This window comes from Cynocephalus volans, chromosome 9, assembly GCF_027409185.1.
Source record: "Cynocephalus volans isolate mCynVol1 chromosome 9, mCynVol1.pri, whole genome shotgun sequence".
Classification (NCBI taxonomy): Eukaryota; Metazoa; Chordata; class Mammalia; order Dermoptera; family Cynocephalidae; genus Cynocephalus; species Cynocephalus volans.
In genome coordinates, this window is record NC_084468.1 from 77,361,807 (window position 1) to 77,379,814 (window position 18,008).

The following is an 18,008-nucleotide window of genomic DNA, read 5'->3' on the forward strand; positions in this document are numbered from 1 at the left end:
ACCCAGCCTGGGGTGTGAAAGGGGTCTGTGACCTAGTCTGGACAATGGGCTGGAGGGGTCTGTGAGCTCCAGGCCCAGCCCTAGCTCAAAAATTGGCCTAGTCAGTGCAGGATTACTAGCAGGTAAAAGAGCCCGACAACTGGTGTGATCACCAAGCTTTACAATTGGCACCACAAACAGGATTAAGAGCTCTACAATTGGTGATGTCAACAGGTTTCTGACATTAGCCCTAGCACCACAGTACACATTGTCTTCTTGACAGTAAAAGGAGTTGAGAATGGAAAAATTGCTTTCATCTAATATTTTCATATTTTGTTTTAGCAAAGTATATGAGATATTAATTTTCATTTATGTTGAAATAATTTACAAATGATTTTTGAATTAGTTCAATTTAATAAGTATTTACCAAATGTCATGCTTTCTTCCTTGGATATGTTTTTGATATTTCAAAGTGGAAGTTGTTACTAGTATGAGTTTCATAATAAAAAAGATAATGTATTGGAGTTCTCCACAAAAGTCTTTTATTGGCTTGTCCAAGAATGGGGTACCAATTGGCGAGGCTATGCCTTCAATGTTCCCAAAAGAGTGATTATTCCAAGGAAAACCCTGAGGTGGAGTTTAGTCTTCTGTCTTACTGCAGTGTTCCACCTGCAGATCCTTTCCCATTTCTCTTCTCCTCTATTCTTATTCCCTGCTTTTGCTTCAAGTACAGTGACTTTAGGCTGTCCCTAAACCCTAGTATCTCTATCCAGGTCTACTCTCTTTGAATGTCCCGGTTCAGGAGTTGACACTCTCAGGACACTTCCTGTCTAGGCTCCTTTGTACTTAAGATATTTGCCTGTTCTCAGAGCTTATGCTCATTGGTACAAAATGATTAAAGTGTTTATCCATTCCAGGTACCCATTTGAATTTTAGCAAGGACAGTATTGGAGCCAATCTAAATGTGGGAAGCTTCAGGTCCTGGAATAGAATTCTTAAATAATGTGGAATTACCTTTTCTAGTTGAAACTTACTTTCTACTTATCTGAGTAGCTTTATGAGGCAGAAGAGGCAGAGTTTAAAATGTTGGTTACTGCCTGAGTTTATAGCCCCATCATTTATTTGCTATGTCACCTCATGAATATTAGTTAAGCTTGTTATACTTAATAAGGTTACCTACCTCGTAGGTGTGTGGTAAGGATTAAATGAGATAATGTATGTAAAGTGCTTCTCTTGGTGTCTGCCACATGGTAAATGTTCATAAAGCTTAGCTATTATTATTCCTGTTTATGTGTCATCTTGAAGCACTTGGGAATATGAATGAATAGAACAAAATTCATTCTTATTTTTAAAGTTCAAGAAATGCCTTTGCTGATCTGGTTCAACTAGCAAAGGTTAAATAATTACTAGATTGGAGCTGCTTAAAGAAGCGTGTGACTCATGTTTTCTGGTCTGGTAGCCAGGGGTTTGGCTGCAGTTTTTTCTTATTAGCTGCTGCAAATTGTGCCCTGCATAATATGGCAGACCCGACTGCTGATTTGGATGCTTAGTGTGTGCTTGTGAACGTGAAGGGAATAACACTGTTTTCTATGTGATGAAAGGCAAAATTAACTTTTGTATTGGAGTTGGCCTTATAAAGAACAGTACAACTGTTCACCCTGCCTCTTATTCTTGGCATGTGTTAAATGGGTGATTAAATATCTCTCTTTCTAGTCCCATTGCAATTTTAAATGTCTGTTCTTTTCATTGCAAAGTTCAAATTTACTTTGAGAGTCATACATTTACCTTAAGATGTATATGATGATTAATTATTAGCAGGTAAATGTACTGTGATGACAAAAGTACAGTAAGTGCAAATATCATTAACTATTTAGTGCTGGATATTCATTTTATTTCTCATCTAATGGTGGTGAAATGACTAAAGTCCCAGGCCTATGGCTTCCCTTCATAGAATCATTATTCAGTATTCCTGGAAAGGCACTTCTAGTATAATTTTTTTTTCTCATTTAATCTTTCTATGAATTTGATGATGGCTACCTGGAAAAATTAGTTTAGTAATGTATAAGAAAATCTTTCAAAATATTTCATACTTTTCTAGCAGGGGATTTACTGTTAAAAAATGAGTAGAGGGCCGGCCCCGTGGCTCACTCTGGAGAGTGCGGCGCTGGTAGTGCCGAGGCCGCGGGTTTGGATCCTATATAGGGATGGCCGGTGCACTCGCTGGCTGAGCGTGGTGTGGACGACACTGTGCAAAGGGTTGCGATCCCCTTACTGGTCAGAAAAAAAAAAAAAAAAAAAAAAAATGAGTAGCAAAGAGGAATTATGCAACTCAATATTAGGTTCTTGAGCCGTTTTGTAGCCCTGTTGCCTGGTGAGTTATCCTGTTCCTAGTGAGCCAAATAGAAAATATCTGTTGATTATGGTAATGTTTTACCATTCCATAGCTATTTTCACATTGGTTGATGGATACTGCTCTGACACTGATGAAATTCCTTAGCAATAGAGCCCAGAGCATGGTTTGACTCCCTCTTGGGAGCTGTGGTTATTAGAAACAGAAGCTCTTTTCACATCAGTCGCTAAATATTTCATCTACTTTCAGAAAATCAGACTAGAACACAGTTCACTGCTCTTCAAGTAGTGTAGGCACTTACCGTGCCTTCAGGGATGCTAAACTGCTGCTGCTGTTGGGGCCAAGACATTCCAAAGAGATATTAAGTCATACGATATTATGTTATGTGGTAGGGATGGGGACATGTCTCTTATTTCTTCCTTAAATAAGAAGAATGTAAAAAGAAGAGAAAATGTAAGTAAATCCATAAAAGTAAAACTGTATATTTCTGATAAAATATTTGTAACACTATTTAGAATGTCCCCACATATGATGAAACAAATACAAGATTGATGTTTTGACACTATAAATGGTTAAGCTGTGCAAAAAAACTAATTATGGCAACCTAATGAAGTATATTTATAGCACCAGGTAGACAAAGCCATTGAGATTTATATCAGATTTTCTCATCCTTATCAGCAGAAGAAAAAACTTTAACACTTCCGATGACTCTGATTTCATTTCAGCATTAGGTAAACACTACTGATTTTTGTTTTAAGAACTGTGCAGATTAATCTGGGTATAAGGAAAAATAAGCAGAGATACAATAAAAACTACCTCCACAAACCCATTTGCCTGTCTTGATTTTAGCAGGAATTCCTTTAGTGAGACTCTATTTTGTCTTCACTGCAGATCTGTCCCCTTACAGGTAACTTCTATTGCCTACCTAATTATCCATTTACTCTTTTAATATTTCTCTCCTTTTTGCTGAATTGAAGTAGTCCTTTCAGATTGAACAATGTTTTCTTAAAAAATATGACTTAGCTCCATTTGCTTCTAACTTTGGATTTACATAATATGTCTCATGAACAAAAGCCTCACACTGAAAAGGATAGAAACCATTTCAGGAGGGTCCTTGAGCTGTAACAAAAGTTCTCCCCACACCAGGCTCTGCTCGCTCCTGCGCTCCCTCGCTCCCTTCAGGGACTTCTGCCTGGGCTCTCTCTAAATGATTGGCTTTCATTGCTTAAAGGGTCAAAGAGATGCCTCTTCTCATTGCCAGAAAAGCTTCTGTTCAGTGCTCACAGCTTTCGTTTCTTTGAAGCCTCTGCACACTGCTTCCACTTGACCAAAACCACAGGGAGTTCAATTATCAAAGAATCACTCCCTTCGGAGAATTCTTAAAGAAAAACACTCCCATTCTGAGATAAAATAGTAGATTCAATAAGTTCCCCATTCACTCCACAGGATACTAAACAATGTCAAATTGAGTTCTCTGTAGTGCAAGGTTTGGAGTGAATTTTTCAGCTACAGAACGGGCAGGGCACATTTACATAATGCCAATGGAGGAATTTTGCTAATCCCTTCTTGTGTTATCTCTGGACAATTGTGAAAACTGACTGACTTCTCTCTCTGCCCAGGACATTACTGGGCCATTCCCGTGGCTCAGCTCCAATGCTTCCTGTCAACAGTGCTAATGTCTTATTAAAAAGGGGTGAGAAGGGGGTACATCTTGTGACATACCATACTACATTCGTTAGGATCAACACACATGAAAACAAATGTGCTTTGAAATGGTGCTTGGAAATCTGTTTTGCTAATACAGAGATTTACATTCCAATAGAATTTTGAGAAGCCCTGGGGAAAAAAATGCTGTGATTACTACAGGATCCATTATATGTCAGGCATTTGTTGTTTCATTTGATCATCACCACAGTCCTGTATGGTAGATGTTTGTGTTTCACATTTTACAGAGGAGAAAAGGGCTGCAGTGCACTCAAGAACTTGCCTGATGTCACTCGCAAGAAAGAGTCAGTGCTTGAACCAAGGCTTCCTGGCTCCTTGTTCTGTGTGCATTTCAGTGACCTGTTCACTTATACTAACGTCATTCAGTGGTGGAAAGACAAAGGTGAGAGTTCTATGTCCATTGTTCCATGAAGAATAGAATTAAAGCTGAAAACACAGACCAAAGAGTAAAGTTGATTTTGTTCCCAGGTTATTTTAATGGAAACTGGGCTAAATAATAAACAAGTATCAGCTCTTTGACATTTTCTTAGGAAATATGACCATCTGTTTAATGTTCTAATTTAGTAGTTAGAGTGAGAGTGTACACACAAGGGCGCGCGCGCGTGCGCGCGCGCACACACACACACACACACACACACACACACACACACACACACACACACACACTTTAAAGGAACACATTACATAGAAAGTTGAATTCCAGTATTTCCAAACTCCCACTCACAGGGAGTTGTAATTATAAATGTGGAGTTTAAAGTCTGACTACTATCTGGATCATGTCCTGGTGCCACCACTTACTAGATGAATGACTTTGGAAAAATTATATAGACATCTTAGCGTGTTTTTCCTCTTGTACGAAGTGGAGATAATAATATTGAACTCATACGAAATGCATGTATGTCTGATAGGATGCATGTGTTTTCAAGCAGTAGAAATCCCAAGTAAAAAAGGTAATTTTATTTTCATGGAATTGAACATTCCAAGAGCAGGTCTGACTTGAGGTGTGAGTTTATTCAGGATTTAGATAAGGTCATCAGAATTTGTCTCTAGGACCTGGTTCCTTTCTATTTCGGTCCCCAAATCAAGCATAGAGTGGGCTTCTGGCAAATATTGACTACAGAAGTTTCTATCTAGTGGAGAACATATGAATCTACACAGCCGAATTCCCAGAACAGGTACTAATGCTCATTCTTATTGAGCTAGTTTACATTAGATGCTCATCCCAAAATAAGTCTCTGTGGTCAATTGATACGGACATTCTAATTGGATTTAGCCATTACATTCTTAAGAGAGGACTGGGCAGAAGATACACATTTTGGAGTTGTTAGCATATAGAGACAATTTAAACTCACAGGATTGGTTATGATCACCACGAGAGTGTAGGCAGAGGAGAGGGGAGGCCCAAGATTTGAACATTATAACACTTTAATATTATGTAGTTGAGAGAGAAAGAACTAAAAAGGAAACCAGGAAGAAGCAATCAATGAGGTAGAATAAAATTCAAGAGAATATGTTATTCAGAAACCCAAGTTAATAATTTGTTTCTAGAAGAGGAGAGTGACTCTCTGAGTTAAATATTACTGATAGATTGAGCAAGAGCAGGACCAATAACTGAGGAGCAACGAGGAGGTCCTTGATGACTTTGATAGCAACAATTTTAGTGGAGTGATGCGAGCAAAAGCCTGACTGGGTGGGATCATAAGAAAAAGAGGGATAGACAAATCTTTCAAGGGGTTTGTTGCAAAAAGTGGCCAAGAAATGGGAGGTAATAGCTGGCAAAGAAAGTGGAGTCATAAAAAGGTTTTTCTAAGATGAGAGAAGTAACTATATTTTAATGATGATGAGAATAATTCAATAAGAACTGAAATGTTATTGATGAAGGAGAGAGGGGAGAACTGATGAAGTGATGTCTTAAAGGAGGTGAGAGATCTAGATGGGATCTAGCAGAGGAAGGAGATTTGGATAGAAGCGTGGAAACTTCCCCGGTAGTAACTGGATAGGACCGAGGGGCCAGGTGTTGACAGGTTAGATGTAGTGATGGGGATCTGTGGAGGGCTCCTTATGATTGCTCTAGTTTCTTGGTGAAGTAAAAAGAAAGGTCACAAAGTGAGAGTGAGAATGGGGAAGGAGGTATTGAGGGTTTTCAGAGACGGGGGAAGGCATGAAATATATATATATATATATATATATATATATATATATATATATATATATATATATATATTTAGGACAATGGGAGAGTGAATAGACATGGGGGATGTAGAATATGATTATTGAGCAGCATTGTAAGGCCCTCTTGGCAGCTATATTCATGATTTTAAAATGAGATCAGTCAGTTCAGTTATATGTTTTCCCAGCCACACTTAACTTCCTGAGTACAGGCTGGAGTCGGCAGAGTTAGATCTAACCAGGGTTGTGGTGTTAGACTATAGATGGAGAGGGAAAGAGGCAAGGGAATCAAGGGAGTGAGGGATCTGATGTCACTACCTTGGCTTAAACTACCATCTTCTCTTCCTAAAATCACTGCAACAATCTCCCAAATGACATCTTTGCCTTAATCTTGCTCCTCTCAAATTCCTTCTCTGTACTACAGCTGAAATGACTTTTTGGAAGAACAAATTTTTAAATCACTGTCCTATTTAAAACTCTTTAGTAGTTACCCACTGCCCTGGGATAAAGTCCAGAAGTTCTTATCATGGTTTCTATGGACTCTGATGAACTGGCCATTGCTTACTTTTTAAGCCCCATTTTTCCCCACTCCCCTGCCACACTTTTGAATTCAACCAGAATGAACAGATTTAGTTCCAAGACTTTTCTGGCCTCTGGAACCATCTTCTCTCATTTCCACATTCTTCTCCTGGGCAGCTCCCATTCCTCCTTCGGGGCTCAGCTGAAATGCTGATTCATCCAGGTGGTCTCCTCTGTAATCCCAAGTCATTTGTGGTCCTCCTCTCTTGTCTGTTTTTACTCATAAATTTCCTTTGAAGAGTGTATTTGCCCTAATTAAAACAAAACAAAAAACTCTTTAGAATACTACTAATCTAGATAGTAGATTACTCCTTTCACTTTATAGGTAGAGGCACTGAGGCTCAGATCTATAGATAATTAGTGGGAAGAGCCAAGCTCAGCAGTCTGTTTCCCTCTCTTTCCAGTGTTCTTTCTAATCATATAACTGTGAACACTCCCCTGAATACTGCGTTCCTTTGTTCTCACTCACAGCTCACAGACCTAGACCTCTGACAAGCGGGACTTCATAGCTGCCCTCAAAGAACTTCTATATTCAGGGGGAGACAGATATCAACCGATAATTATGAGATCATGAGGGAGGTGCAATGTTAGAGATATGCATAATGTGTTTATAATTTCTAATTCTACTTTGTTGCCCACTACTTTCATGTGTGTTGGTTGTATTGCTCAAACGTCAATGTAAACTCTGCACCAAAATGCTTCTTTGGTGTCCTTTGTGTCATCCATCATTTGTGCTTAAGGTCTAGGATAGGGTTTGTCTCATACCAGGACCTTAATAAAACTTACTGATAGAATGGCACTAATTTACTTCTTTCTGTTTCCAATGAAACAATGAATGTATGGGTATATTGTATTGAGCCAGGAATATAAAGCACTTTCTGAATCAAATTGACTCTAAACCTATTAGAAATTACAAAAATTAAGTTGGGAGGAAGTTCTTCAACTTGAAGGATAAAGTGAGATAATACAATAATACTTAACACTGAGCCCTGTGCTAGGCGAGTGCTTTATTTATACTATCTAATTTAATGGTCACAATGACCCAATTCTGTCATTATTATTATCATTACCATTTTATGGATAAGGATACTAAAGCACAGAAATTTTAAAGAAACTTTCAAAATCACATAGCCAAAAAATCATGGAGATGGAATTTTTCTAACCCAGGCAATCTGACGTAGGTGCACACATGATTAACCAAGTTAGTGTAATATTGCCAGTGATCTCCTTCAGGGCCCAGCTAGCAAACCAAAGCATCTTTTCAGGTCCTTTTTTTTTTTGTTTTCTATTTCCCCCCAAATTTCTTTTCTTTTTTGGCAGCTGGCCCATATGGGGAACTGAACCCTTGACTCTGGTGTTACAAGGCCATCCTCTAACCAACTGAGCTAACTAGCTAGTCTAACGTTTATTTACTTTCAGGCAGGAGGGTTGTATCTGGTTAGGAGAATTGTGTCATACTCACATATAGGCTCTTCCTATACTTATACTATACTATACTCATGTCTGAGTAGAGACATGTCCATATATTTTGTACAACACTCATGTTTACCACTTATTGATATTAAAGTAATTACAATGCACCCATCATTCACATTTTCTGGAACTGATAATTAAAAGATTTGAAAACCAGATTTTTATGTAAGAACTGAAAAAAAAAATAATTGAATCAGAAGAATTGAAAACCTGATTAATCTGGATAAAATGCAATATTGTATTTCCCTCACATAAAACTATCACTAATTTTAAGTCCTTTCTGCATCATGAAGTCAGTCTGTTATGCAGTGATTAATGGCTAGGGCAATTTATTTTCCATCACACAGAAGCTAATATTAGATAACCTCTACTCATAAGCAGACAGGCTACTTTAAGCTTTCCTTTCAGAACTGGGCCAGCTCTCCAGAGAACCCAGGCTTCCTTATTTGGAGATGGATCTATAAATTGACTGATATACATACCAGAAAGGCTTTTGGGAAAGCCTTTGAGAAGGTCAGCCTTTCCATGTGCCACCCACTGAAAGATAAATGATAAAAGACAGGTTTTATAAGATATTTGCTTTTTTGGGTGAAAATATTAGTTTATAGTCACATATAGGACCTTCCTAAGTATATAGTAGACAGCACTATACTCACATATAGGATATTCCTGTACTTATAGTATACTATACTGTACTCATGAATTTGGGCTTAAGACATATGGTTCTGCTATTAGGATAGTCCAATACTACACATTTTTCATGTAATATTTACAGTATCTTGGAGATATTTCAGACAGACACTCTGGCCTTTTAGTAGGCTAAAGGGCAAATGGAAAGCACTATTGCCACTGAAAAAGAAAAAACTGAGAACATAAGGTGATAAAATTTTAAAAGAACAAATGGCAAGTTAAGAAATGGTCAAACATACAAGAAAATCAGTAAAAAGCTATTGCCTTTTGAAACATCAGAGAAGTTCCTGCTTTAGAGCCTTAATCTTGTTAAGATAAGAATTTATCAATCAGGTCAGTGGGAAAATTGGATTATACTCTGACCCATGGTTGGATGAGTTGCAGAATATTTTTCAGGACAAGAAATTAAACAAAAATAAATTGAATAAATTCAATTCTTCCTTGATGTGGAACATAAATATTTTCCAGCCACTGTCTTCTTTTCTCTTACCAAAAAAGATAAAATGCTGCCTAAATAAAGAGCTTCACGGAATGAGTACAGGAAAAATTTTTTCTCTTCCCAATTATTACTTGAAATCCTGCCACTACTGCTGGTGTTTCTTTCTTTAGTTATGGTCCCTTGCATTTGCATGATCTTTTAGATTTTTCACAGTCATTCTTACAGACTGGCGATTGTCTACTTAACAGCTATTTCTCTATTCTTACTAATGGAACTTTTTTTCAATAGGTGTCAATATTCCTTCATGTGAGGGTGTGCTTCAGGGCTGGGCCTTGACCATGGGTAGAAATCTTGATAACCCAATTATGTTTATTGGATAATTTTCACTTGACCAAACCAGTTTGGGAAATTCCATTGCCTATTGACAATGATTGATTAGGGAATACCACGTGACTTAATTCAGGCCAATGAGTCACAAGATGACTGAGGATTTGGAAAAAGATTTTTCTAGATCTTAAAAAGACATACAAGAACACCCGTCCCTGCCTTCGTTTTAGCTCTAGACGTTGCTGTTTATGCATGTACTGTTTGGCACTGCTGTACCCATCCTGAGACCGTGGTAAGAGCTAGCCAACAAAATGAGAATAGAAGAAGGGAAAATAAGCCTTTACGTACTGATTTGTTTTTTCAAGAGAAATACAACATTTCATCAAAATGATTTGAAATGAAAGTATGAAGAAACAAAACCAGTATCTATTGATAGACATAGAAAATGATCTTTGTGGTTTCAAGGACTAAAAGAGAAACTACACAATTTCAGAACAAGCCAAGTTTATAAATTTCCTCATCATTTCTGGGATACAGTAGTTTCTCTACATCTCAATAACTTTTTTAGATTCCTGTTTATCCTTTTTTTTTAGTATTTTGCTGTATCTGTATGTCTTATAAATGTGTGAATCTCCTACTGTGTATAAAGAACAGTTTTCTGACTTAGATCTCTGTCGCTTTCAATGAATAATGTGTGTCAGAAATGTGCATAAAAGCACCTTCCTACCTCTCCCTGTTCATTTTCTATGATGCCCCCTGCCCATTTGAATTGTTGGCTACACACAACCAGTATATTTCTTTGACACTGATACCCTCTCTCCTGTTTCAGTGCAGTTGTGTATGTGTATGATAGAACCCTAATCTCTGCTGCTACTCTCAGGAGATGTAACCTTCAAATGATGTTCATGGGAACTGTGAAGTTGCTGAGTAATAGAAAATACTTTCAACTCTAATTGCCATGGTAAAATGATTCTTCCTAAAACAGAAGAAGAAAACCTTTCGCTTCTCTCCAGCAACACAGTAAAAGAGACAAACAAACGTACGGTTAGTTCTGAGCAAAGAGAGGAAAAGCCAATTCAGGGGTTAACAAGTAAAGTATTTATTCAGCAACCAATTTGCAGAGCAGATGGGTTGCGGGGAGGGTAAGAAAGGGAAGCAAAGTCTTTGTAGAAATCATTTGGTTGAGACTTAATTCTCGAAACAAACTGAACAACAGCAGGGACTCAACAGTGAAGTATTCTAACATGATAAAGTGATGCTTCCTCACAGAGAGCATGCATTTGGACACTGGCATGCACTAGGAGAGGCAGAACCCAGAGGATAAGTTTTCTCACCATTTCCTTAGTTCACGGGGTGGTTTCAATAATTCTCAAAAAATTCTTGCTGTGTTCACAAAATCCTTCCAGGCATTTTATATAAGTACTTACACTGGGTAGCTTATGCCTACTGTTTTGAATAAGGGCTCTAAATTAGCAAAATAAAGCAACCAGAACTCTGATAGGCCAGGGTCCCCTCAGGAAACAAAAAGCATATCAAAATTGAGTTCATTCAAGTAGTGTTTAATAAAGAGACCATTTATAAAAGTATCAGCAGGAGAAATCACAAGAGTGCAGATCCTCTGGACTACAGATCCTCTGGGCTACTGTGATGTGATACTGAGTAATGAGAAATACGTATTTGGGCTTCATCCCAGATTCTTGGTCCAAGCTCCTAGAACCCTTGTAATTTCCTAAATGGGTGAGAGGAGCATATTCTGCTATTCATAAAAAGCCCCTTTCACCACATTGGAGTTTATGTTAATGTGGTGACTTTGGGACAGCCCCTAAGGAAGAGGAGCTGGTTGCCAGAGGAACTAAACATGTGATTAGAGGGCTGGAAATTTGAGCCCCACCTCTTCCTCTGTGGAGGAGAAAGGGGCTGAAAGTTGAGTTGATCACCATTGGCCAATGACTTAATTAATCATGCTTTACATAATGAAGCCTCCATAAAACCCCAGAAGGACAGGGTTTGGAGAACTTCCAGGTTAGTGAACAAAAATGCATCCCAATGCTGGGGAGGACCGGTCACCTCAAAACTCCACAGGGACAGAAGTGCCTCTGCTCGAGACCCTTCCAGACCTCCCCCTTTATATCTCTTCATCTGTCCATTTTTATCCTTTAGTATGCCTTTTGTAATAAAACAGTAATCTAGTAAGTAAACTGATTTCCTGAGACTGTAAGCCATTCTAGCAAGTGATTGAATCTGAAGAGAGGGTCATGGGAACCTCCAATTTGTAGTCAAGTCGGACAAAAGAGTGGGTAACCTGGTGACCCAGCACTTGCAGTTGGTATCTGAAGTGGAGGGTGGGGAATTTTGTGGGACTGAACCCTTAACCTGTGGGGTCTGTGCTAAATACAGGCAGTTAATGTCAGAAATACTTGGTATGGGAAGCCCACACATTCAGTGTCAGAAGTGTTCTGTTTTGAGTGTAAGTATCTAGAAAGAACAGTTTGTTTTTCCTAAACAGCTAGTAACAGCAAGATGCTATTACCTCCCCTTTGTCTAAGGGGACAAAGGGACAGGGTGGTCACAGGAACCCAAAGAGAGAGGGCCAACTGACTGGAGCTGCCATTGGTAGATGGATGCAGCCAGCCTTGAGAGTTCCTGCAGGGAAGAAGCTGAGGGCGTAAGTACCCTGGCCTCGCGCTCTTCTTTCACTCTGATGTTCTCTTGGTGCTGCCCATTGACGGAACCCGACCAGAGGCCAGAGGGCGAAGGAGCTTGTGGATCCCGTTCATGAAGCTCAGCCTCTGTGGCACAGTTGAGAATAGAGATACTCCCTTGACTCCTTTTATTTAGCACAGCTACTTAGCAAGCCTTAATGATTTAAACCTGAGTGTACCTGTAGTACATCTGAACACAGTGTTTATTCTACCCCAAATGCCCCTTCATTCTCCTTTCTTCTAAGTCACAACCACGTCCCTTCCACTAACCCAATATCTATCTGGCTAAAGATCTAGTTCGAGGCTCAAATCACATGTTCCTTCCCCTGGGAAGGTAGCGACTGTTAATGCCTATTCCTGGTAACTAGCTGAATCAGTTAGAATTAGGATTAGGTGCATGAAGCAGAAAAGCCAATAAAAGAGTGACTTAAACATTATAGAAGTTTATTCCGTAGTTATGTAAGTGACTGGACCTACTTAGGAAAACCCACGAATCTCAAGGAACTGTCCTGTAGAAAATGAATGAACTCACCCCATGTACTAGGAGTCTGCGTCCAAGCAGAGATGGTGCACACTGCTTTGCATTGTCAGCTCCAAGTTTTAAGATGGAGAAACACTTGTTTCTGCAGCCTTGTCGTAATATCCAAAGAGGAATCACCAGATAGTATTTAACCATAGTGCATTATTTTATGTTAAAAAAAAAAAAAACAATAAGGATAATGATGGGAAAAAAGGACTTCAGACACACTGCAACATTTTTATTCAATACCATACAAGAAATGTTGTGGAAGAGGAATCTAGTCATACCAGTTCTCGGAAAATAGCTCACCAGATATTTGCTCTCCAGTAAGGGCAATCATTGCCCAATTGCATGGTGCTCCAATTTCAAGTACATGTGAGGAAGTGGCACAGAGGGCTATGAAGAATTCTGCTAAAGATGGTCAACATTTCAAAACTATATAAAACCTAGGGTAATAGGTGAATGGAGACCTGTTTATGCAGTTTTCCTGGGTAATTGCTCTACCTGCCAAGTAAACAGGGAAGCTGTACCCATCTGCAAGCAGACATCCCAAATGGAAAAACCATCTCATGTTCTTTGTTCCAGTAACATCGGACCTCATTTTAAAAGAGGTAACTCTCAGAGGGACATTCCTGCCATCTACTGTTATTGCCCTAGATTTTCTCAGAATATATTGGCTACTCAATTTCAGTACTGATTTCAAGAAAGTCCTACTCAAAGTACTGAGAGTAGAAAGTGAGTTATATCACATGCTGCTTCTTAATTCTTGAGAAGATAATTTGGGGGCAAGTTAAACTCCTCTTTTAAAACACAGATTATAGAAAACCATTTCAGAGGAACTAGTTTCATTCATTGATATTTTTGCAGTCACTATTATGCTGGTGTGGGGGCCCTTGGAGTAAATATTGTGAATATGCTGTGGGGTATGGTTGGGATTTTGTCAGGGACCTAAATGTTTCTACTGTGGCTTTCATGACCATTGTCACTCCTGCTTGTGGCTCTTCCCTTCCTCCCCACCCAATTCCCCTAAATGTATCTTACCCCTCATATTAAGTAATTTACAGACTTAAAAATATTATTTTATAGAGAAATAATCTAAATATAGCTCCTGGAAAAAATAACTTGAACTATCAGGAAAGGGAAAGAGGAGTTGAACATTTAAATATGCTCACACTTGAACACTGGCTTTACTAGTTTATGAGAATCCAAGAAAGGAAGGAAGGAAACAAGGAAGGAAGGAAAGATGGAAGTTAAGAGTGGGATGGAAGGGTAGAAGGAAGGAAGAATATTCCTGCAAATCGTAGGAGTGTTTGTGAAAGACTAACTGAATGAACCGACTCTGACCATTTGAGATTCTATAATACAAATACAAATTTTTAAAGAAATCTTACAAATTGGTAAAGCAGTAATTTTAAGGAGAAATGTAACATTGCCTCATTACATTTAGAAGTTTATTTGGTAGAATTCTGGGGGATTTTATTCAATTGGCAGAGATTTAACACATTATACCTATCCATTAAGTCTAAAGAGAAGAGATGGGAATAAAATTCTAACTACATTTTTTACTGCATTTGGTGCCATAAAAAGAAAACATGTCTCTCTACTATGATTCATACACTGTTCTCAGGCTGGTTTTATAGAACTGAATTTAAATTAGGCTTGACTATGCAGAAGTTTGCTACAGGTGTTTCAGAAAAGAATTATCAGTTCTTATTTAAATGTTAATTCCCAAATACAAAAACCCCAGGTTTGCTTTCATATGTCTTGGAAATCAGCTAGACACAGTTATATCTGTCCTTGAAAAAGTGTTTTCAAATTGGCTCTAAAGTTTCATCTTCCAGATGGGCAGCCTTAAGTAGGCCCTGCTGAGATGGCATATTCAAGACCTAAATATGCTGTCAGTCTGCACATGAATTTCCCAGGTTGAAAATAAATATTTAAAGAGTTGCTGGTGTGTCACAAAAACAAAACTGCACCTTGTGTCTGTGTAGGATGGTTTCTAAATAAATCTGTTCTCTACTTTTTCTCATCTACTCATTTTTATTTAAGGGGCTGAGCCAGCTTCCCTTTCAAGGGCTCACCAGTACCTTGAACCACACGGCTGAGTTGCGTAGTCATCCAAAGCAACACACAGGTTCCAGTGTATTCCATGTATGCTGCCAATATATACATACATTCATGTTTCTAGTAGAAAACATTAGTCTCCCACATAGACAAAAAATGATACTGCTTGTGTAGCAGTAGGACTAACCATTCACTCATTCATGTGCAAACATTGTCCTAGGCACTGCTAAGTACTGAGACTACAAAAATTATAATGGCAGTCATGAGAATAATAATATTTTTATCATAAGCTAAGTAACCATTGTTATTCACTGAACAATAACTATATGGTAGGCATAGCATTTTACGTTATTTAATCCTTTTCAAAATTCTTTGAAGTGGATATAACCCAGTTTTATAGAGATAGAATCTTAAGCCCAAAGGCAACAATGTTTTTATTGTCACACAATAGTAAAACATAGAACTAAGATATGGTCTCCACACTGGGACTTACTTTATTTTTCTAGTCACTTTAAATAAGTCAATTAGATTGGCTGTAAGGAAAAATACCAGCATCTGAGATGAGTTGACACCATACTGGATGACCCAAAGAGACCCTATCTATGCAGGGGAAGAATGACTGCTAGGTGCAAAAAAATAGGAGTAGGTGGAAGAGAGAGAGCGAGGGGTGCATAAGGAAAGGTGCAGAGTGATATAGTTCTAGTTTGTTGGGAAAATAGAATAATTTAATCAAGCCCCTGCCTTAGGTCCAGTTGGGGGTGGTGCAGTGCATTCTTTGTAAACAAATTGTGGGGGGGGGTGGAGTTAGTGCGCATGTGCGCTGCCACCACCTGGCTGGCATCTGCCTCGGCATCCACCACACGCTGGCATGCTCTCCAACTTATGGTTTCCAAGGACCTTTTTGCCAGTTACCTAACTCATAGACCTGTGCGTGAGGGGTCTGGGGACCCAGCCTGGCATGTGAAGGGTTTGTGACCCAGTCTGTGAATGGGCTTGAAGGGTCTCTGAGCTCCAGACCCAGCCCTAGCTCAATAACTGGCCCAGTCAGCAGGATTACAGGCAGGTAAAAGAACTCGACATAGTTCTTCTCCAGGTTTTCTTGAAAATGTAGGTTCCAGAATTACCAAAGACCTTCCTTACCAAAGGTATTCAGTACAACAATAGGGAGACTTGCTACTTGCTTGTTGAGTGCTAACTCTGAATCAGAAACTGTACCAAGTGTTTACATACTCCATTCAGTTCAATTCCACTGAAAAGAAAGCAACTCTGTGAGGTAAGCACAATTGCTCTTACTGTTTACTGAGGCTCAGTGAGATAAAGTGGCTTTCTTCAATTCATGTAGTTCATACATGCAGAACCAGGATTTGAATTCAGCCTGTGCTCTTCACCACTACTCCTACTGCCTCCTGCACTGATTGCTACATAACTAAGGTAGGAGACGAGTTCACTGGCACAGCAATATATCCTACCTTTGATTTAATCTTCATCCCCCTGAGACAACCACTCTAGACATTTCAGATAGGAATCAAACATAGAAAAAATTGTGTTCACTCAATAAATGTATCACAAGATTACATTTTCTTATTAGCAGTCTAACTTTCAATATTGTTTTGTTTTGTGTGTGGGGGGTGATGGCAACATTTTTATGTAGGGTCCATTAAGTGCATCTGAAGTCTAACTCTCATTTTGCAAAAGAGAAAATCTATTACAAGGTATTTTTTTTTAATGCCAGAAGCAAATTTCTGGAGGTGTTAAAAAGAGAACTGCATATCCAAAGACAATATTCTGACAGTGATTAAACTAGTTATAATAACAACTAATGTTTATTGAGCTCTTACTACATTAAGGCATTCAAGTACTGTATTTAATCCTGACAAAAAATATCATCAAGAAGCGTCTTGAAATCTGCCCATACAACAGATGTTTTTGAGCACCTACTACGTGCTTTTGAAACTCATATTCTAGATGGGCTTAAAGTACTTAAGTAAATATCTCAAAGTAAAGAATTAAATTGTTGGGGCGTTGAGGCCACACACCTCCTCCAGGGGGCCAGAGAACTAGCCACGACCCCACCCACATATGCGTATGTAATCTGTTGAAAACATTCGCCTGGACAGGAGAGATAAAGATGGCGCCTGACGGAAGCCGCAGGGGCATGGCCAAGGAAAGACATAGTTTAAAATTATTGTATAAAAGATATTTCCGCGCTCGTGCTCACTGCGTGATTGCAATAGCAAAGCATTAGAGCAAGATGCATGTTCACATGACCTTTAAGATGACAGGTTGAAGTTAGGAAATCCACTTGCCATAGGCTTATAAAAGCAGGTGCTTGTGTGGAAATAAACAGAACTGCTTCACAGAACCCCTGCCGCGTCTGAGGGTCTCTCTGTGGGCTGAATAGGCGGGCGGCATCCTCACCTTCCTCCCGGGCTCTCCTGGCCACTAGGGTGGCAGGAATCATCCTACCGGTTCCCTCTCTTGCTCATCCCGTGGCGGGGGGATAAAAGGGGCTACTGGGAGGTCAGGGCCTGCCGCCCCTGAGCCCCCTGCACACTTTTGCCTACTCAACAAGTTGTGAAATTTCTTTGAAAACTAAAATAAAGTGTCGTAAAATTATTAATATAATTATTATATTTTATGTTTACCCTTTTATTTTATTTTTATGGCTACCAGTACTCTGATTAGTGATATACTTGATGTACATCTCTCTCCCTCTGACTGACTCAGACACACACACAATAAATCACTAAATATTTCCAAATTTGTGTTTGTAGCTACAAATTATATTAACATTTTCTTTGGCATAAAGGGATTTTCTCAAAATTCTAAGAGAAATCTATTTTTATTGTTAACATAATTGTAAAAACTGGCTATTGTTACATGGCCATACATTTCCTTTCCAGTAAAAATTTTTGTGTTCAAAGATAGAGCCAATCAGGAGACATGAAGTTTAACTTCATAATTACAATTAATTCCAGTGAAATGAATTAT